Source organism: Crocuta crocuta, unplaced genomic scaffold (genome assembly GCF_008692635.1).
Source record: "Crocuta crocuta isolate KB4526 unplaced genomic scaffold, BGI_CrCroc_1.0 scaffold78, whole genome shotgun sequence".
Classification (NCBI taxonomy): domain Eukaryota; kingdom Metazoa; phylum Chordata; class Mammalia; order Carnivora; family Hyaenidae; genus Crocuta; species Crocuta crocuta.
The window spans coordinates 2,225,050-2,247,408 of record NW_027532617.1 but is presented as its reverse complement, the minus strand read 5'-3'; the positions used below and the strand labels follow the sequence as shown (position 1 = coordinate 2,247,408).

Below are 22,359 nucleotides of genomic sequence, written 5' to 3'. Positions count from 1 at the left end.
ACCTGCTAAAAATGCAGCTCAGCTGACGTGGCACAACCAGCACTGATTTCTCTTCCTCTCTAAGGCTTCCTCAGAACTTAAGGCAGTTTGAGGTTATTTTCTATTGTTCTTAAATACGATAGTGTTCAGAGTCAGCTCTGACTTCTAATTTTAGTTTCCACACTAGCTTGATGTGTGACTTTGGCTAGCTATTTAAACCATCAGAGCCTTTGTTTTGTTATTCATAAAATGGTAATAATATTTCAAGGAGTCTGTGAATCCTTTGTAAAAAGAAATTCATTTTAAAATGTGCTACTGTTATACACACAGTGAATTAGTCTTTAAAAAAAATAATAGCAATGACTTTGTGGTATGTTGATTGACCAAGCTAAACTATGTTCCCAGAATCCTGCCTATTATGTTTCCAGATAGGGTGAGCTACAATAGATATTTTTTTCAAAGTAGTCAAAGAATGGAAAGTAGTAGCCACTTTTCTAACATACATACATCTCCCAATTATTTAATCAGACTCTAGGTCTGCTGTGAAAATGTCACACTGATGTAATTAAAGTCTCTAATCAGTTGACTTTAAATTAGATTATCTTGGTGGGCCTCACTTAATCACTTGGAAGCCCTTTAAGAGACTGCTTTCCTCTCTGACAGAGAAACAGACAGACCTACCTGTGGAGAACAAACACCAGCTTATGTCCATGGAGTTCCAGTCTATTCAAAATTTTTCCTTCCTGACTGTCCTATGAACTTCAAATTTCCCCCAAATTAATTGCATAATATTAATTAGATGATAGATAGATAGACAGATAGATACTAGAAGATAGATAGATAGATAATAGATGATAGATTGATTCACTATATATCTATATACAAAGAGTGATAGGTCGTGTGTGTGTGTGTGTACACTACTAGCTGTTTCTCTAGTTGATCTTTGACTAGTACAATACCCATTCTGACGACTGTTTTTCATTTTATTTGGTACCACTACTGTTCCAGGTACAGAGGTGCAATGCTGAATAAAGGAAAGGAGCAGAAAGGAAAATAGATTTAGATTCCAAATAGGAGAATGTCTGAAGTCAATGCCTTAGCAGTATGCAAATGTCCCAATGTCCCAATGTCTTAGCAGCATGTAAACACAGCCAATAATTTAATCTCATATATTCATACATAAGTGAAATTGTCACCACATTGTCTCCTGTATAATAAAGGCACAGCAAATGTTTTCCCTTTCCTTCTTCCCCTTCAGCTCCAAGATTTAAGAGGAATAAAATTAGCTATGGCATGCATTTTATTTTATTAATCTAAAGAATATCTTTTTAGAGCTTACTGTGTGCCAAGGACTGTTAAAGTGATTTACAAACATTAACTCATTTAATCTAGATATCAGTCCTGTGGAGTAGATATTGTAATCATTTTCCAGATGAAGAAAGCTCAGTGGAGGAGTTAGGTAACTTATCTAAGGTCATGTAGGTGGTAGATTAAAACCCAGGAGGTTTGGCTTCAGAGCCAATGTGTTTGCCCAGTATGCTGTACTATGTATGTGAAAACAACATAAAAATTTGAAAGTATAAATACAATATATACAATTTAAATATAAAATATTACTGTATTAGTTTGCTTGGGCTGCTATTATGAAACACCATAGACTAGGTGGCTTAAACAACAAATTTATTTTCTCACGGTTTTGAAAGCTCGAAATCCAGGATCAAGATATCCACGAGTAGTTTTTCCTGAGTCCTCTTTCCTTGGCTTGCAAATGGCCACCTTCTCATTGTGTTCTCATGTGGTCTTTCCCCTGTGCCTGTGTACCCCTGGTGTCTCTGTGTGTATCCAAATTTTCTCTTCTTATAAGGACACCAGTCAGATTGGATTAGAGCCCATGCTAACAGCCTCATTTTAATTTAATTATCTCTTTAAAGGCTACATCTCCAAACACCATCACATTCTGAAGCACTGAGGGTTAAGGCTTCAACATATGATTTTGGGGGGAACATAATTCAGCCCATAACAATTACTGTTGCTGGTATATTATTACTATTCTAATAATAACCTGCCTATACTAGGCATTCACTGACTATACGCTGAGAGATTGAGCAAATGAATAGATGAAGGTGGAACAGCGCATCTGAGCTATGCAAAGGCCTCTGATCATTCATCTACAATCTGAATTCTAGAAAACTGTAGATCATTTTGTTATTTCCTACCTAATCAATACCATATCTAGTTCAGGGAGAATTTAAGAAACTGAAGAACTGAGTATTTATTTATTTGACTTTAAATTCCACAGCCATTACCAGCCAAAGTGACTTTTAACCCAGTGAAAATGTGATCTACATAAATCTACAAGTTTCAAAGTTGTCACAAGAGAAATCAGTGCATTGAGGAACCCAAGAAATCTCCTCATAAAAAAGAGAGAAGTGAGGCAAAAAAAGAACTAAGAAGAAAGATAGCACCTAGAGGGTTTCTCAAAATGTGTTTGAAGCTGGACTAATAGATAGGGGACAGGCAGGGTGACTGTGACTTCATTAACTAGAAGATTGTACCACTTATAACTGCTCTAAAGAAAGGAGGCTCTCCTTCAGCTTGGTGTCCCCAAGCCTCATAATCAAAGGATGGCACTAGTCAATTCATCCAATGGTCCCGGCTTTTGTAGGTGAGTAGCTCAGGTGTAAGCCTTGTTTTTTCCAATATTTTAAGAATTGTTTTGCTTAACATATGGAAAAGAAACTCTGAAAGGTTATATAAGGGCCTACATGAAGGAGGAAAATAAGAGAAGCTTCCATTTATTGAATACCTACTATGTGATAACTAAAATAGCTAATATTCACTACACATTTAATATTTTCCAGTCACTCTGCTTTTCACAGATTTCCTCACTTATCATCACAAGAAGCTTATAAGGTAGGTGCTATTATAATTCTCATATCATGGATAAGGAAAGGAATTTAGGGAATATCTATCGATCAGAGTATAACCAGGATTTGGGCCCATGGAACATAACTCTAGAATACCTATCCTTAAAGACCTTATGATAAATGTCAACATTATCTCACTTGATGAGCTCACCATACCCTTAACAACAAATACTGCCATCATACCAATGAAGAAACTAAACCCAAGAGAGGCTGGATAATAATTTGCCTCTGGTCACACATGAAGTAAATCATGGAGCTGAAATTCCAGGTGTTCGTAACCCCAAATTCCTTTTCTAAGAATGCCCTTCTGTAGGGTTCTCTCAGGATGGGTGATAGAGAAAAATAACAGCAACATTAAAGCATCATTTCATTCTTTGGCTAAGAGAGCACTGTATCCTAAGTAAAAAGGTATTTCTGACTAGAATATTTATAAAGGTTAATGAGAAACAAAATGAACTGAAAACCAGCAGGGAAATAGTCCCAGCTGCAAATACCAAACTTATACATATCTAACTATATAAGAAAATATCCCAAGTAGAAAGTCAGGTTTTTTCATCAGATGCAGGTGAGTCAGATGAGCAACATTTTTACCATTTTCCGTCTGCATTTTGGAGTTAACACTGACAGAACATTGGCAACAGAATTCTGCCCAATCAAACGTTATTATGTTATGATGTAGGTACTCCAAAGGGTAACTGAGGACTCAACTCCTACGATGAGGAACTTTTTACAAAACCAGGAAAGATACCCTGTGCTTTCTCTCATCTTCTCTATTAAAATGATAAGGGGGTTTTATGTTTTTTTTAATCAGAAGACAGAGAACAGATTAAAAGGAATGAAGTCACTTATACCTTTAAAAAACTTTTTTTTTGAGAGAGAGAGACAGAGAGACAGAGAGAGAGAGACAGAGACAGCACAAGCAGAGGAGGGACAAAGAGAGGGAGAGAGAGAATCCCAAGAAGACTCCTTACTATCAGCTCAGAGGCTGATATGGGGCCTGAACTCAGGAACCATGAGATCATGACCTGAGCCTAAACCAGGAGTCAGATGCTTAACTGACTGAGCCACCCAGCCACCCACCCACTGGTACCTTTCTTTAATGGAAGTAGGCTTTTGGATAGCTGACAGCATGCATCTGATAGAAACCTACTTTTCACCACGTGTATTCGTGATTCATAAGCAATGGCCCTCATGGCATCTGTGAGCATCAGCTTGGGCAGCATTGATGATCACAGTGACAGCAAATCCCCCCAAGTTTGGAGAGGGACCATAGTGACACAACAGCATTGATCCAAAGAGAGTAGAGAATCCAGGGCGAATTCCCTCGGCCCACAAGAAATCTCTCAACAGATTCCAAATCACTTCTTACCTGACATGGTTGCTGGCTTGCATCCATCTATGAAGCTTTCTTGTATAAAGCCAGTTCACTTTTATACTGGCAAGGAAAGTGAAGGTCAGAGAGAGTCGGATAATTACCTGCCCTAGGTCACAGGGCTAGCAACTAACAGGATTCTTTGCCTCTAGGACTAATGGCGTCTTTGTTAGCCATATCTGCTCTAATTTATTACAGCTCCCTACTTACCATACCCAGAGATTTCAGTGTCCTAAACACCTAAAAACATGGACATCCAATGTCACTGTCTTTCTTTCCTTGCCTCACTATGGCATTCATCATCCTGCCTTCCCCATTCCTGTTAATGTCACCCACTTTTTTCTAAGTCATTCAGGCTCAAAATCAGAGTCTTGTTCAACTCCTCTCCTTGTCAAGTCCTGCAAATTCTGCTTCCACAGTTTCTTCAAAAGTAGTTTCATTCTCAGCATCCCAATTGCCAACATTAAGTTTAGGACACCATCACCTACCTGCCTTTAAACTCTAACAGTGGCTTACTAATCTCTCCCCTCTCTTCTAGCCATGTTGCATTCAAACTTACCCTTCTTCAAATCCATCCTTATACTGCATCCAAAGTAACATGTCATCCCTAACATAACAGACCTTCCAAATGTGTCATTACATCACTCTCCTGATCAAAAACCTTTTATCCAAGTCATTCCATGTAATTTCAATGATAACCCACCTCACTTTAGAGGTCATAAATCAAATCTTCCATGAATATATTCCATGTCATATAAGCTGGATATGATCCTTGACGTGGCACATCTGATTTCCCTTAATGTTCTTATCTCACACCCTAATATTGGTAGTTTGATATGAGATCACATCATGTTGTTTTCCAAGCTTTTATGATATTTAATAGTTTCTTTACCCACTAGGTAATCCATAAATATTTATTTCATCTGGGTCCAACTTAATTGAATAGCCTGGAACTGAAGTGTCAAGGGCTGCCTGGAGCTAAATCCTTAAATTTACCACACACACATTTTAGTGCGTCTGCTTACTGCTAGGCACCGAGTGAGATGCTTAGGAAGAAGAGGGAGTAGACACATGTATGGGTCTTGCTCTTAACCAGGTCCATATCTAAGGGGAAATGAGTGAGGATAAAACTATTAAACCAGGTAGAAACAGTAAGTCACACTTGAGGAAAGAAACCCAAGATGAGCCAGAAAAGAGAGACCTGTTAATGTCTTGGGAAGTACAAGCTGACTGTGTTTAAGCTAACTCCCGGATGACTGCCTGATCTATTATGTTTTTAGAGAGCTGAGAATACACAGTGCCAGACTCCTATCTGATTTTCACTTTGGAGGAAGTACACGCAGCTTATATCATCTTCCTCTACATGTTTCCTTCATGGGAACAGCGTCAAAATGGCATTCCCCACTATCATGCTGGGCAGCATGCCTTCATCACGTGGGTCCTAGCCAGAGAAATCACAGGGGGCAAACCTGTTTTCTAATGTAGGGAATCTCACCCTTAACAGGTTAATACAGTAAGAGCTCACGTGAGAGGGATAAGAAAGGGAGCACATGACAAAGGCTACAATACTGCAAGTAATTCAAATAGTTGTGTTAAAATGGAAATCACATAAATATTAGATGTGTGCTTTTCCGGCTAAGGCTCTGCAGACCAAATTGCCAACAGGAATGAATTTTAATGACTAGTTTATAACCTCTGAGATGCTCGAAAATCTAGCACAGTTGTAGTTAAAATGTAATACTATTATAGCATCAGTGCAATTAACAATTCTGCAGGGAGCATTCCCTGCTGAAAATTTAAGTTTGCTTCACATTGGGAAATTAAGCTCTTCCTGGTCATTTAAGATAGAATGTGTCTAATTTATTGATCTGTAAATGTTACCAAAATATCTGACCCCAAATATTGAATCATATTACTAAACAATTCAGTCTCTCCGTGGGATAAATGTAAATATCAACATAAAAACTGACATTTATGCTGGTTTACAGTTTCCCGTTTTTATGAACACAGTCATTTCTTTTTTAAATCACTTGGGTCTTGAAAGCACAGTTAGGAAAACATTACAGACCCAAAATGCAGGTGCCAGTAGAAGCGTTAGGTCACGGAATGGCTGCTTTGCAGCCGAAGTACAGCTTCATTTTCCATGTTCTAATGTGAAGTCCCTCAGTAGAGCCTCTATTAAAAAGTATGGCTTGGGTAATGGTTTGCTTATTAGTAGGAGAGCAACTCCTGATATTATATAGACTTGCAAAGAGGTAGTCATGACTGCTCTTAGCTTTCACTAAGATCAAAAACTGTATCTCATAAACTCGTGGACGATTGGGAGTGAAAAGGAAATGGTATTTAAATCCATAGCTCAAAATATTCTTTTTCCTGTTCACAGAACACAAAATCAATGCTTCATATAAAATCAAAACTAAATTTATCCCTCAGACCCAGGGCTGACCAAGTACAAAAGAAGCAATACAGAGCCGTATATATTTTCTTGAAATCTCAAATTCCCACTACTCAAGTTACTCTTTAGGTTAAAGCAGCTTGTCTAGAAAGGTCTCTCTTAAGATAAAATTTTATTTTCTCTGGTAAGTCACCCATGTACACCCTTCTATTAACATGTTTTAATTCCAGTTTGATTTATTCTCAGTCTTATAAGATGGAAGGGCTTGAAGAGATTGGCTGCAAAATAGGGAAGTCTCATTTCAGAGCAAACAGGCAGAAAGCAATGAGCAGGCATATGGCATGGGGCAGACCAAGAAGACCAAGAAGAAAGGCAGTTAAAGATCAGGCTAGAACCATTAACAATGTGAGTCCTGAATGTGGGGGACTGCTTAGGAAAAAGTGATTGCCATAGGAATATGGGGTGCATGCACAAAATGTGCCTAATTTGTAATATTGCCCAGAGGCAACCCTGCTAAATTCTCCGTGAAACCATAAGAAGCCATAAGGAGTAAAATGTACATAGAATATTAGCTATATAGTGATCTACCAGTAAAAAATGCTCCAATTAAGGTGTCTGGCATTGGTCCTAGAACCCAATGTTAAGAGAAGTGGTCTGCCATGAGCTGGGTGAACTAAGAATGCAAAACCTTAATGCTCTTTACTAAGCATTTCTCAGAGTTGTTTTGCAGTGAGCAACCATGATGCATGAAAAAAATGTCTCCCTCTGGAACTCAGAGTATGCTTGTTTACTTTTGGTCACAAAATGATGAGTTCCCCAAATTTGGTGGTCCTTGGCTGTAATGAAATCTGTAGATGAGCACAGCATGCATGTGAGCCCTTATCACATTGTCCTGATGGGACTGGAGGGACAGGGGGAGGTCAAGAACTGTGCTTGATCCCACGTGCTTATGCTCATGATGCTTGCAGTACCATGAGTAATAAAAAGGTTTTTGTCTCTTATATAGCAGTCTTGTGCCTTCTCAGAATCCATTAAAACAGACTAACAAGTAGAGTTAAATCCCAGACCTCCCACCTAGGAACTACTCAACAAAAGTAGCCATTATTATCTCAAAAAGTACACATTTCAGCAGCAACTCTACCAGGAAAAGGCATGATACGGAAGAACTAGAGATACATTCCAAGAGCTGAAATTAAGGATGAAGGTTTCAAGATACAATCTTTACAGTACAATACAATAGAATTCAATTAAGCAATCAGTAACTAAGGATTATTTCTTCCTCCCATCAGTCTAAAAGGAAAAAAAATCAAGTCCACCTTTATACTTAGCTTCATGTATAGTCTTATACAATTCAGGACTCTTAAGTTCTCTAAAATTTTGCTTCCTTCATTAGCATATATAGAATTTCTTACCATTCTTGGAACTAATAAAAACAGAGGCACCTGGGTGGCTCAGTCAGTTGAGCATCCGACTTCGGCTCAGGTCATGAACTCATGGTTTGTGAGGTTGAGCCCCACATCAGGCTCTGTGCTGACAGTTCAGAGCCTGCAGCCTGCTTCGAATTCTCTGTCTTACTGTCTCTCTACCTCTCCCCTGCTCATGCTCACTCGTTCTCTCTCTCTCTCTCTCTCAAAAATAAACTTAAAAAAATACTAATATACCTTCCGACATTCTAAGTATCTTCAAAGTAGATACAAACTCATACAGCTGCTTTATGAGGTAAGTACTATTATTATCCCTATTTTACAAAGAAGCTGAGGCACAAAGAGATTAAATAACTTGCTATAAGCAGCTAGTTGACAAACAGTGGAGGAAGGATTTGAACTCAGGTCATCTGGCTCCAAGGACTATTCTCTTAACTTGTACATTATGAGTCTTTCTAGAAAAAAATATGGTTAAGTATGAGCTGAAAAAAAGGAAAACTAACATTTTGAACACCTCTCGTTGCCAGACATTTTTGTAAGATTATCTCATATAATCTTCTCCTTACAGGGCAAGAATTATGAACATTTTTATAGACAAAGAAACAGGGGCTCAAAGAAGATATAGAGTTCTGCCAAGACCACAGAAATAGGAAGTTGGAGAAACCAGAATTTGAATTCAGGTTTCACATATTCCAAACCCTGCGTTCTTTGTATTTTACAAGGGTGCCTTCAAGACAGTTAAAGAAATGGCTACAAGACAAATTGTTCCAAATGAATAATAAGGTAAGTCCTTTTAGACTTAAAAAGAAAGGGAAACAAATGGAAACTGTTCAAGTGACCAGGTAATCTTGTCACTACATGCTTCCTATATTATTTGAAGGTTTATGCTTGTTTTTTTATATATGCCTGACTTTGGACAAGGGAGCTTCATTCCCTAAGTATTTGCCAGTCATGTGNTGGTTGGCTCAGTCAGTTAAGTGTCTGACTCTTGATTTCAGCTCAGGTCATGATCTCACAGTTTTGTGGGATCAGATAGAGCCCTGATTTCTCTCTTCCCCCATCCCTGCTCCTCTCCTACTTGTGTGCCCACATGTACATGTTCTCTGTCTCTCAAAAATCAAATCAAAACAAAACAAAACAAAAACAACTTAACTCCATACTTTAGTGTCACGTAATCAGCATTACACGGGATTCTATGACTGACTCTATTCTAAAATATCTAAATTGTACTGGCATTTTAACCTGTCTGGGGCTCACTTAAAATGACAGAATAGTAGAGCTAGAGGAGACTCCAGGGGCAATTTAATCTCACCCAGAGAGGTAGCTGACCTGCCCAACATCACACAGAGAGTTAAAGGTAGTGCTGGGTCCAGATCATGAAAACAGCTGTTCACTGAGATCTCAAAAGACCTACATTTCTGTACTTCCGAGAACCCATGACATTATTTACTACCAAAAGTTTACATCCATGATAAAATCTCTTAAAATGATGTTTTACGTCCACAAAATTTTTTATGTACCAGACTAAATAAAAATATTTTTTGTAAGTAGAGTACAATGAACACTCAAATATCCAGTACCTAGAGCCACTAGCTACTAACATTACATTTGTGCTCACTTGCTTTTGCTTTATGTAATTGCATATGAGTATGCCTGTGGAAATGTGTATATGTGTGCATGTACATATGTGCATACAAATATTTTTTGTGCATGTGCAGTCAAGTCATGTTACTTGATATAAATATGTTCTATAAAGCCACTGAAAACAATGAGTGAATACTGAGCCATTGCTCTAAGGGAGAATACAGGATTAGATTCCTGTGCACCTCTGGTCATAATATTTTCACCAACCAATCAATATATAACTGTGTTTCATTAGTTTTTGTTTAAAGTCACCTTGCTTAATATTATTGTAAATTCAGTAACAGTGAACTCGGAGCCGACAGCACTATAACTCATGCCTGAAGTAAGTTCATCTAACATAGGTATTTTCTCCATGAGGCATATCACAGCCTTCGTGCAATCAGGAACACTAAACAGTACGTTAGTACGATGCCTGGGGGCTATGTTAAAGATGAGCGAAAAAAAGGCACACACAAAAAAAAATAGAAAAGTGTGGCACTAAAAAGATGGTAAAAAGGACACTTATTTACAATATGAGAGCTGAAACAAGAAGACACAGAGATGTCTCCTTGACCTCGGCTGGGCATATCCATTTCAGGAGATACAAATTTTTCAGCACTTGGCACATGTCTCCAAAGGACCATGAAACCCCTGTGAGTATTGGTCTTAGGGTTACAGATAAATTAACCAGTAGGCAAATTTTCAAATACGGAATCTATGAATAATGAGGCTCAGCTGTATATATTTAAATTGAACCATTTAAATTAAGTAGCAAACCTCATGACATTTTACACTAAATACATCAAGGCTGGTGAATTTTGAGAAGTGTCGATCTAAAGCAAAAGTAAAAATCAACGCACAAAAATACTGTGGAAATTTTCACAGCCTGAATTTTCACAAATCTCACATTTTGAGGAACCATAACTGTCCTTTTTAGGTCTCTCTGACCCCCCGTAAGCCCCAGCACACCATTCTCAAGTTCGTGACCTTCCTAATAGGTAGGGCCAACTATAGGACACAATCTCAGATATTCCTGGAATAATCAACAGAACAGTTGAGTATCTGAATAATCTCTATGTGCCTGTGGCAGAGTTATCCATCTGCCATCTATCAGTGTTCTTTTTATGTAAATTTTGGATTTCATCCTAATAGACACCATTTCCCTGAGCCAATCCCCAGTGTCCGTGGACCTGACATTCTTCACAATTGTTCTAAAGCACGTCCCAGGCATTGCAGTGAAAGCAGGAAGAAACCTTCCTTTGTACCTCAGTCCTGAGCACTGTGATTCTATTTATGCTGGATTGCCTATGTGGCCACATGTCTCAGAAGCTAGAGCCAAAAGCAGGTACAAAGAATCAACTTTAGCTTTGAATCAAGGCTATCCTTTGGTTTAGCAAGGACTATTGACGATCCCTGGCTTCAGCAGGCTTCCCCCAGGCATCATGGAGGAAGAACAAGGTTCCTGATGACTGCGTGGGAATAAAACAGGGAGATGAAGCACTGGTCTTGATCTAGTAAAACAGGTATTACTGAGCCAGAGACGACTTTGGGATTTTAGATCGTCTGGATCCACTGTTGATGATAACAAAAGCCTCATGATTCTTGTATGCCTCAGCTTGTACATTTCAGCTTGGTTAGCTGATGTGGAAGAATTTCTGGGGGCCACTGCACCATAAATGAAGACTATCTTTGGCCAAAGGCTTTAACAAGGAAAACTTCAAACAAAGCAGCGAGCTGCTGCCTTGTCTAGCATCCTCTCTTGCAGTTTCCCCCATAACACCCTGAGCCCTTACAGTCTGTCTGTGCACCTGGAAGGCCCCTGTGTCCCTTCTTCAGCTGGCTTTCTCATGACTACTCCTCCAAGTCATGAGCTTTCTCTCCCGTTCTTCAGTATTCTATGCCCTTGTGCTCCCCTCTGTCACAACATCCTTCACCCTGGGTTGTCATCCTCTGTCTACTAGTCTGCCTCTTGTACTAGAATGTGAACCTTTTGAAACCTGGTAAAGTCTGTGTCTTGTTCATCACTTAATGCTCTGTGGCTAGCACAGTGCTTAGTACAGAAAAGAGGTCAAGGAATATTTGACGCACGAAAGGCTGAATAAATGAATGAATGAACTTAAACTTTCACTTGCTCTAATTAGAAGTGCCATTTGTCCCTCTGGAATGGGTAACCTCTTACTTTTTTTTTAAATTGGGAATTCCTAGAATTAATTCAAAAATTGGTTTTCTTTAAATGCATCCATATTTTCCCTATCTTCTTGGTTTTCCTCAGTTCCCCTGATCAGGAAGGAGGCTAGATATTAACTTAAGCGAGTTTATTTTTAATTATCTGCAACATGCAACTCTTCCACATTGCCATGATCCTCCTGTAGGGAAGAGGCACTCCTAACAAGCACAGCCTCTGGGGCACACAGAAAGATGAAGCAAAGAAATGGCTACTAATCAACTCACATAGTCTCATCGCTCCTCAGCTGACGGGGGAGGTGAGTGCTCCACGCTGACTTCTCCTCCTGGGAGGTCATATAAGTCTTCTCGATCCTCTGAGCATCTGACTGCATGTGTGCCTCTTGGGGGAAGTTGACACAGGTCCTAATGAATCAATTTGAGTGAGTGAGGTCTGGGACCCATCATTTGACTTCAGCCACACTTCATCTTTCATGAATCACAAGTGAGCTGCACCAGGCTTTTTTTTTTTTTTTTTTTTTTTTTTTTCCAAAGNCCCCGGGTTTTTTTTTTTTTTTTTTTTTTTTTTTCCCAAAGGAATGAAGTGCCTTTAACCATTCTGAACAAATCGGTCTCGCCAGGCTCCAAAGTGCTCAAACATTCAGCTCATTTCTCATAATCCATAATTAAGCCCAAGACCTACTTGGAATGATAAAGAATGGTATTTGTACATGCTCAGCAACATTAGCACGGGAAGAGTAAACAGGGAAACTGGATACAGCAAACTCAGCTTCTCAAGGTGAATAAACATATGGAATGATTTTTCTGACCAAGCATTTGGAGCCAAGGGCAGTTAAAAAAAAATCTGGTGACATTTGCCTGGTTTCCAGAAACATTTAGGCGAGAATTAAATGAACTAAATAAAAATCATGTTAAAAAATAAGTAAATTAGACTCAGCAAATAGCATCTCTGTCATTGATTTCTCCATATATATTTTCACAAGATGGGTTTCAATAAATAACTGATGATAGTCATCATCCACTTCAACTAACACATATTTGGTGACCTCCAACTGCCAGGTGCTATGCAAGGGAACTGTATAAATGCTATCTCATGCAATCCTTAAAACAACTCTACAAAGGGTTATTATTAATTCTCACTTCACAAATGAAGAAACAAACTCAGAAAAGTAATTGGCTTGCCCCTGATTAAAACCACCTGTACTGGTCTGTCACAACCTGCATGTACTTTGTCAACTTTGGTTATAAATCAATCATCTTACAATTTCTAAGGATGGGAAAAGGTTCAGGATGGACAGACACCAATACAGAGAGATCCCTGGGAGATGTCAACATCTGAATGCATTAATACATAATGAGCTCAACCATTCCCAAGCATCCACGAACACCCAGAAACTGACCTTGCCACCAGCTACATCTCCAGCTGAGTTCTAACTGCTCATAAAACACCTCTACCTGCAGTTTTGCTCCCTGCCTGGAGTCTGACATCCTCAACCAGGTGACCTTCTTACCCTCCTCACCCTAGAGAAATAGGTAATCTGTATATATAAGGATTAACCCATGAGCCAGGGTCAGGTAAAGAAAAACAGCGCACAGGAAAACAAGAATTTAAAATGTAAGGTCCACTTTCCCAGGCTGGAGAAGTACCTTTTCAAACTTCCCCTGTTTATGCCATGTGTCTTGAAAAAATGGCAAATTACCTATATTTCCATAGTCTGACCTCCAGTGCTTCTGACCCTGGAACTGACTCTGTTTGTGTATTCTAACCTCATTTCAGTCTGTGGTGTCTATTCTTACCCTAACATGATGATCTGCCATAGTTCCTGATTGTTCCTTTCCTGGATAGTTTGTTTTAAAGTTGTAACTTGGACTTCATCCACCTCCAATTAGAGCCAACGGAGTATTTCTTTTCTGCCAGTTGAGCTAAAATTGTTATATGTATTAGAATATTTACTTTTTATAGAAGAGAAATCAAGATACAAATAGGGTGAGTAATTTGCCTGATGTCACCTAAACTATGTATGAATCCAGAATTTGAACCTACCCACTCATCCTGCTGCTGGGGCTCATGCTGTTAACTATTACACCAGAACTCCCCCTGTTACGTAGAAAGATGCCAAACTGGACCCCTGAAAACTATGGGCTATAATATTCTTCCAGTGTCCCAGGCCATAATTCTTTGAGATACTTTTGAATCATATCTCTTGTTCATCCCCTATAGCCATTTGTCACCCAGTACTATAATTCTTTCATCCAAAATTTCACTTCATTCTTCATTTTCTCTCTAGTCCTCTCCAACCATCATGATTGCAATTGCCTTCAACTAGTCTCCCCAAATTTAGTTTTTACCCCCCTGCTCTAATCTATCTTACATGTTTGCCAATCTAATCCTCTTAAAATATCATGTTTATCAATCTGAAGTCTGAAGGTGTGTAGCCTTTAAGGAGAAGATTTAAAGCAGATATAATAGTTATTTTTAATCACGAGAAGGACTATTAAGTGAAAAAAGGATTAGTTTTATTTTGTGTTTCCAGAGAACAAAATCATGATGATCCACATGGAATGGGAAGGTGAAATTAAAAAAAAAAAAAACAACCTTGATATGATGAAGTAATTTTTTAGCAGTTAAAGCCATTCAACATTGGAATAAGTTGTATATTACACTGTGATTCCCCACTAATGTGCTCATCCACACACAGAGTAAATGACCACTTGACAGAGGTATTGGCATGCCAGAAGTGTAGATCTAACCAACTCAAATCTCTCTTACAACTTTGTGGTTTTTATTTTTTGTTTTTTTAATTCTTTAACAAGTCCCTGTTCAAAGGCTACCAGTGGCTCTCAAATCTGTATTTCACTACCCATTAACCTTGCCTCTCAATACTCACCAGCATGAACCTCCATTTCAAGGCAGAAAATTTGTACCCCCACACCAAGCTTATCCCCCAACTCTATGCTTTTGTTCAAACAGGTTTACCCAGACAGAATCCCTGTCTCCAAACCTTCATCCAAACCCCATCAAATTGTCTTATTTTTGTTAATAATGTAATACTCCTCTAGAATTTCACCAAGAATACATATAATCTAATTTTGTGCCTTTTCTTTCTCCCTTCATTCAAGTCCTACTTCATCTACATAGCCTACCTTGGAGAAAGTATTCAGTATTGACATATGTTTTACTTAGACACCTATTATTGCATGAGCTCCTAACTTTGGTGTCACCAATGACTTTAAAAGTTTCCCTGACACTATATCCAATTTTTTATGTGTAAATGCTCATGTGCTATTTTCTAGTAGATGTAGTTAACCTTATAATTTTTTTTACAGTTTATTTATTATGAGAGAGGAGGAGAGAGAGAGAGAGCACACATGTACAAGTGAGGGAGAGGGAGAGAAAGAATCTTCAAGCAGGCTCTGTAACATCAGCACAGAGCCTGACGTGGGGCTCCACCTCATGAACCGTGAAATTATGAACTGAACTGAAACCAAGAGTTAGAACTGAAACCAAGAGTTAGATGCTTAACTGACTGAGCATCACTAATATTTTATTAGAGACTCAAAGAGATCTTTGTACCAAAAAGGTTAAGTAACTTCTTGTCTGAATTCTTAGTCACCCCTCAAAGTATATCATTTAGTTGATCTCTCTCTTTCATATTGTTCTCCTTTTATTCGGCCCTTGATTACAACACTTTTGAGGCTAAAGACCTTTTATTTTGCTTATTAACCATAGGCTGTGAATTCTTTATACAAGGAGAGCCTCATGTCTGTAGCCCAAGTAGCTGGTACCTAAGCAGGTATTTATAAACGTTTGTGAATGAAGGCCTGAAAGAAAGAGTGGTATATCTCCTACTATAGCAAATTTCATTTGCCAATTGTAGCTCTCAGAATATTCTAGATTGGACCTGGAGGCTTCAAAATAATCACTAACAAGTAGGATTCTTAATTCCTGATGTACAACTGAGATGTATAAATATATCATTGTGTTTTGTCAAATTCATCTGCCACAGATTATCTGGGACATTTTCATGCTAGAACTAACTGTATTCACTTAATTTCCTGCTTAAGTGAAGTACCTTTGATATACTTATGATCATTACATGTCTTCCCCTCTCCTGTTCTTCAGTGAAAGACCCTAAATATGGAAATACACGAAGAAGCTCAAAGGGATCTACAGAGATCACCCATCAAGACCACAGAAAGAACATCCTGGAGGCACAGCCCTAGAAAAAAAGTCATTTACCACACAATGGCTGATAGGTTCACCCTGGATCTATTTCTCTCTCTCATTTACTGGCTTAAAAAAATAATAATAATAAAATGCAATTTGGTTCTCTATTCTTACTTACGTGCTCAATGGAAAATCAATTACTAGGCTTGCCCTTACAGCTCCTAGGAGACTTCTGGGCACCTATTAGTTTCATTTTTAACATGGATGAACTGAGTGGGAATTGGCTCCTTAACAATGTCAGCGAAGCTCTGTGCTAAGTACACCATCCAACATTTTAAAGTGTGCTCTCTCTTCACAGAGAACATTCAAGGCAGTGAACTCATTTCTGTAGCAATTCTTTAATAATGGTGTCTGTATGTTAACAAGAAGAGAGAAGGGCTGACTTTTGTTAAAATTTTTCTCTTTACAATAGAAGCTGCTCTATTTTAAGTATCTAATATTAACATTCACTGAGCACCAGCAGTGAGCTAGAAACTATATTGCATATAGACACATTGTCCTTCTCAGTTGCTGTACCATATTGGTCAACAATAGAATCATTAAGTAAGTGGCAGACTTGCAAATTGAATTATATAAAAAGGCACAGACCTGGTTAAGCCTGGAAATGGTCTAAAGAAAAAATAAACAGTCTAGCATCAAAATGCACATGTCTGAGCACTGAATCTATGCCTGGGAACCTCCTGAAATTGTTTTCTTTCTTTTCATCTGATTTTCAGCATCTAGTATTGACTTTGTAGGTAAGGACCAGGTGCTTCAAAGCAATATATGCTTATTGGTGACAAACTCCAGTCTTGTCTGTTACTTCAGAATGGTGACAAGAATAACTATCATTACCAGCAGTAAGCTTTGCATTATGCTTCCCTATGTATTTTGTTATTCAAACCTCTCAACTCTGATTTGAGCAAGGCTTTGTTACAGATGAGGAATCTGAGGTCCATTAAGAAGTAATGTGTTGGGGATTACCCAATGGCAGAGATGGAAATTCAGCTTCAGTCATATGATCCCAAATCTTATCCATTTTCCATAATTTTAAGGATCCTCAGGAAGCACATATTTGTTTTGAGCCCTTGTATGAGCAAGTCACCAATCTTGTTCTTGGGAATGGAAAGGCATAAAATTGGATAATAAATAATGGCTTCTCTCAAGAACCATAGAATTTAGTAGGAGTAGTAAGAGAAATAGGCATGACTGTAAACATCTAGGACCCAAGGCAGTGTTAAATAAATGACACACGAGCTGTTCAAACCAGTAGTCATGTACAATCATAAAAGGAAGGTAGCATGTGGCAATGGCTTCCTGGAGAAAGTGATGGATAAACTGAACAAAATACAGTAAATGCACAAACAAGATGGAAGTATAGAAGAAATAAAGTAGAAATCTCAGAAGAATGGAAAGATTTTGCCTGCTACTGTGGAGAAATGTAAGAAACACAAAAGGTAATCCCTGTGCTCAAGAACCTTACAGTTAAATTAAGTAGAAAAGAACTACAAGTTCAAAATAACTGAATAACAATCTAAGGCATCACACATAGAAACTGAATGGTGAACTGTGTGGCACAGGCAAAGGAGTACTGATGGTGATGGGAGAACAGGCTTTTCAGGTTTTAAGTCAAGTTTGTCCATGAAGACAAAAGGAAGGGAGCAAATATTCCCAAAGACAAAGAGAACATGAGAATAAGGACAAAAACGCTTTGGGGATTATTTGTTTTAATACTTGTCAGTTTCAGTGTACTCAATGGGCATAGGACTATGTGTTCATAAAGAAGTCTCAGAGGGAGTCATAAATATGTGACTGAAAGAAAAATAGCTAAGAAACCCTGGTGACTGGTAAGCCTACAAAAAGGCGCTGACACATTTGAGCTAAATAAGAAAGCCCTAAAGAGGAGAAAGAGCTCCTTTGCTAGTTGAATGGCTTTGAGTAACTCTTAATCTCTGGTTCTCAGGTTTATCATCTATGAAAAGGAGATAATAGTATTTTCCTTGTCTCAATATCAAGTGAGAATATCATAAGCCTTCTTGATTTCAATGACCAACCAGCAAAGAAACTCAAAGCACTGCCTACTCTGCAAATACAATGCCAGGTGCTAGGGAAGAAATACTAAAACTAAAACCTATGCCCACGTGGTCTAGTGATACATTCCAATACATCCCATTGCTAATTCAGCCAACATGTTTTGAGGATCTACTAGATTCTAGACATCATGCTTTGCACAGGGGATCCTAAATCAAAAGAGACAAAGTTAATAGAACACATAGGTATAAATCCTAATGACTTATCTGTTAAATATAATGCCTAAAGTACAAGCATAACATACAATATACAAGTACAAGATAAATAGAGAAGGTAGATTTCATCAAAGTTAAAAACTTGCTTTTCAAAGAACTATGTCATAAAAATAACAGACAAACAAAAGAATTGGAGGAAATATTTGGAAATCATATATATATCTGATAAGGACAAATATTCAAATATAAAATAAACTATTATAATTCAACAATAAAATGAAAAATAATCCAATTAAAAATGAGCAATGGATTTGAATAGACATTTCTCCATAGAAGATATATAAATAGACAACAGCATAGAAAGATATTCTCAGCACTATTAATCATCACAGAAAGGGAAGTCAAAATCTGAATGAGATTCATGCCACTTCCTACCACCTAAGATAACTATTATCAAAAAGAGGGACAATAAAAATTATTGACAAGAGGTACCTGGGTGGCTCAATTGATTAAGCATATGACTTTGGCTCAGGTCATGATCTCACAGTTTGTGGGTTTGGCCCTGCATCAGGCTCTGTGCTAACAGCTCAGAGTCTAGAGCCTGCTTTGGATTCTGTCTCTGTCTCTCTCTGCCCCTCCCCAACTTGTGCTCTGTCTCTTTCTCTCTCTCTCTAAAACAAATAAACAAACAAACAAACAAACATATTACTGACAAGTATGTGGAGAAACTGGAACCCTCACAGACTGATGGTGGGAATGTACAATGATCTAGCCATGTTAGGAAACAGTTTGGTAGTTTCTCCAAAAGTTAAGCATAGAATTATCACGTGACCCAGAAATGTCATCCCTGGGTATATACCCAGTAGAAGTTAAAACACGTATTTACACAAAAACATGTACTCAACTGTGCTTATCAGCATTATTCATGAGAGCCAAAAAGTGGAGGGAGAAAAGGTTCACCAAGTGATGAATAGATAAATAAAATGTAGAATATTATAGAGCCATTAAAAGGAATGAAGTACTTCATGTACTTACACATGTTACAATATGGAGGAGGCTTGAAAATATTATGCTAACTGAAAGAAGTCTGTAACAAAGGGCCACATTTTAGATCATTCTGTTTACATGAAATAGTCAAATACACACGAATAGTTATTTACATGAATAGTCAAAGCCATATACACAGAATATAGATTAGCAGTTGTCAGGGGCTAGAAGGAGGGAAAGTGCAAGAGAATTATTAATGGGTATGGGTTTCTTCTGGAGGGAGAAAGGTGGTAAAAATGTTATGGAATTAAACAGTAGTGAGGGTTGCATAACTTTGTGGATATAGTAAAAGCCACAGAAGCATATATTTTCAAAGGACAAATTTAATGACATGTGAACCTTATCTCAAATTTTTAAGAGTATTCCTTTTAACTGAGGAGTTTACAACATGGTACGAAAGAGAAAGAAACAACAACAATGCAAAAAAACACATTTGTTGTTCAATAAAACAAGCTTCAGTGAGTTTGTGTCATACAAATAGAGAGCTACAAAAGATTAGTATTTATTGAGCACCTGTCATATGCTAGGTATTGTTCGAAGCATTTCACATGTTACCAAGTAATTTAATTCTCATGACAAACCTTGAGTTATGTACTATTATTCCTTCATGTTTCAGATAAGGAAACCAAGGTACAGAGTTGTCAAGAAACGTGCCCCAGGTTAGGCTACATAAAGATATTAGAGGTAGGCTTTGATCCCAAGAAGTCAGGCTATCGCATCCGTATTCCTAACCATGAGGCAATACCACTTTGTTTTAGAAAATGGAAAAAATATTAACAAGCCTCAGTTCATGACCTCATTAAATCCCAAAGTTAAACTTTATCTAGCGCCTCTCCTAGTTTATGCCTGAAATCCCGACACCAAACTCTGTCCCGTTGATCGTCACACCCAGCCTGTATTGTATACTTCCTGAAAGACAGAACTCTAGTACTGACTCAAACAATTTATTCCATCTTTGAGTGGCTCTGGTTATTTTGAAAATTCTTCCTTATATTAAGATTGTATGCTTCTTAGAGAAAGAAACTCCATTGCTCAGCTTGCCTAGAAGCAGAACTGTCTAGGTGGTTCTTCTTAGGTGGATGTCTCGGCAATATTCACAAGGCTAAGGCTTTCTAGAATACAAACCATAGCACAGAGTTCTTGCCTTGAAGTACTAGTCTGTTACGAGCCACAGCGCTCAGGAGGGATGAGCAACCCTGGGCAATGGCAGCAGGAGAAGGTGATGGGGGAGCTGCAAGCCATTCGCAGGTCACACAGCAGCCAGGCATTGGGAGGGAGCATAGGCCAGTTACAGGGGATCTGCGTCGGTACCCCAGTATCTCCTACCCTCCCCTGACCTAACAAAGTGGTTGAATGCAGTAGTTGGGACACAGGATAGAGCCAGTTTTAAAACCTAATTTTACTCTTAAGCCTCTTCTATCTACCGCCTCCTAGCTGTGTGACCCAAGCCAAATCATTTAACATCTCTAAGCCTGGTTCATTACCCAGAAAATGGGCATAATAATACCAACTTCACAGGAGTGTAATGAGAATCGAGAGAAACGAGGAACAAAATGCCTTTAGCACTCTGCGTAGCACACAGTCAAAGCTCAAGCAGTTATTACCTTAGTAAGTATATATTAAATATTTGTTGATAGGAAATGTTGCCCATTTCTTTCCAAAGTGAAGTAAAAGAAGTTGAATTATTTGTTTAACCCAACAGCAATTTCAAACCTTACAATTTCCAGCCCCTACAATATAACATCTTAGTATTTTCTCACCATAGTTTGAATTTGCACAGTGAAACTCTGAATTTTGTCCTATAATCCTCTTGCTATTCACTGAAGCCATCACCTCCAGAGGAACAGTCTTTCTCTTGGCTTTGCCTTTTTGTCCTATCTGAATTAAGTGCTCATTCTGCACTATCAGAAATCCATCAGTGTCTGAATTTCTCCATTGTGGTGTGAATACCAATGCCTGACTGGGAGTCCAAAACCTGCTGTAATGATTTCAAATGTATTCCAGGTCCAAGGGTTATCCCCGTTCAAGGCATTTTTATAAAAGTCTGGTGTTTTGCCAGGAAAAGTCCTCTGGTCCAGCTGCCAAAACACATGAGAGCAGCATCTGACAGAAAGCCAGTGATGGATCTGCTGTCTGCCAGATTGGCAGCTCTACCAATGTCAGTGGAACTGGACAGATTGGAACTTGACCTGGGCTAGGTGAAAAACGGGTGCTATATCACAACCAATACAGAACACTCTGGAGAAAGCCTTCTCAATCACTAATGGTAGAAAGACCCATCCCAACAAGGAATCAGCTGTACTGGGCACCAGCATTGGGAGCATATGTACCAGCCATGAAGCTGCACTCACTAACTCTACAGAGATGAGGTCTAGCAAGGAAGTCTTTCTGCCAAAACACATCCTGGGACTCCAAGGCATGTTGGGTAGTAAACTGATCTGCCATTTTACTATCCTACCATCCCCAGAATATTTCCACTCCACACACCTGCCAAGGCATACATTCTTTACTAGTGTTCTTCCTATGGAGGCCAGCCACGTTCTTTTGTTTATGTATTCATTCATTCACTCATTCATTCATTCATTCATTCAATGAGCAGTCATTGAGTGCTTAGTAGGCACTAGGGGTACCAGGTTGAAGATGGATGTAGGATAAAGGTGACCAAAGGTATGTAACTGAGTTTACCTTCGTGCACTACAAACTCTGCCCCACTCCTGGAATATATAACTATCTAAAAGAGAAATTCTGGAGAAAAAGCTCCTTACTTCAAATACTAAATCAATAGTGGTAAAAATGCATAAAGAGACAATTTGGAGCCTTCCTGGCCCTTCTCAAAGCACGAGAGCTGGGTATTCAACCTAGAGAAAGGCTAGGCCTGTCTCTGCTTACACAATATAGAAAGTGGCTCAAAATCCCAGTGCCTTGATTAACCCTTGGCAGTGCCATCTATATCCA

At 38.5% G+C, this 22,359-nt stretch overlaps 1 long non-coding RNA gene across 1 annotated transcript; it reads left to right on the top strand.

Moving 5' to 3' along the window:
* The first annotated feature begins 8,725 nt into the window (after positions 1-8,725).
* On the top strand, positions 8,726-16,245 carry LOC144245174 (uncharacterized). The gene is made up of 2 exons (XR_013339180.1): positions 8,726-8,880; positions 16,028-16,245. It is a non-coding gene; the product is annotated as an uncharacterized LOC144245174 (long non-coding RNA).
* Positions 16,246-22,359: the final 6,114 nt, after the last annotated feature.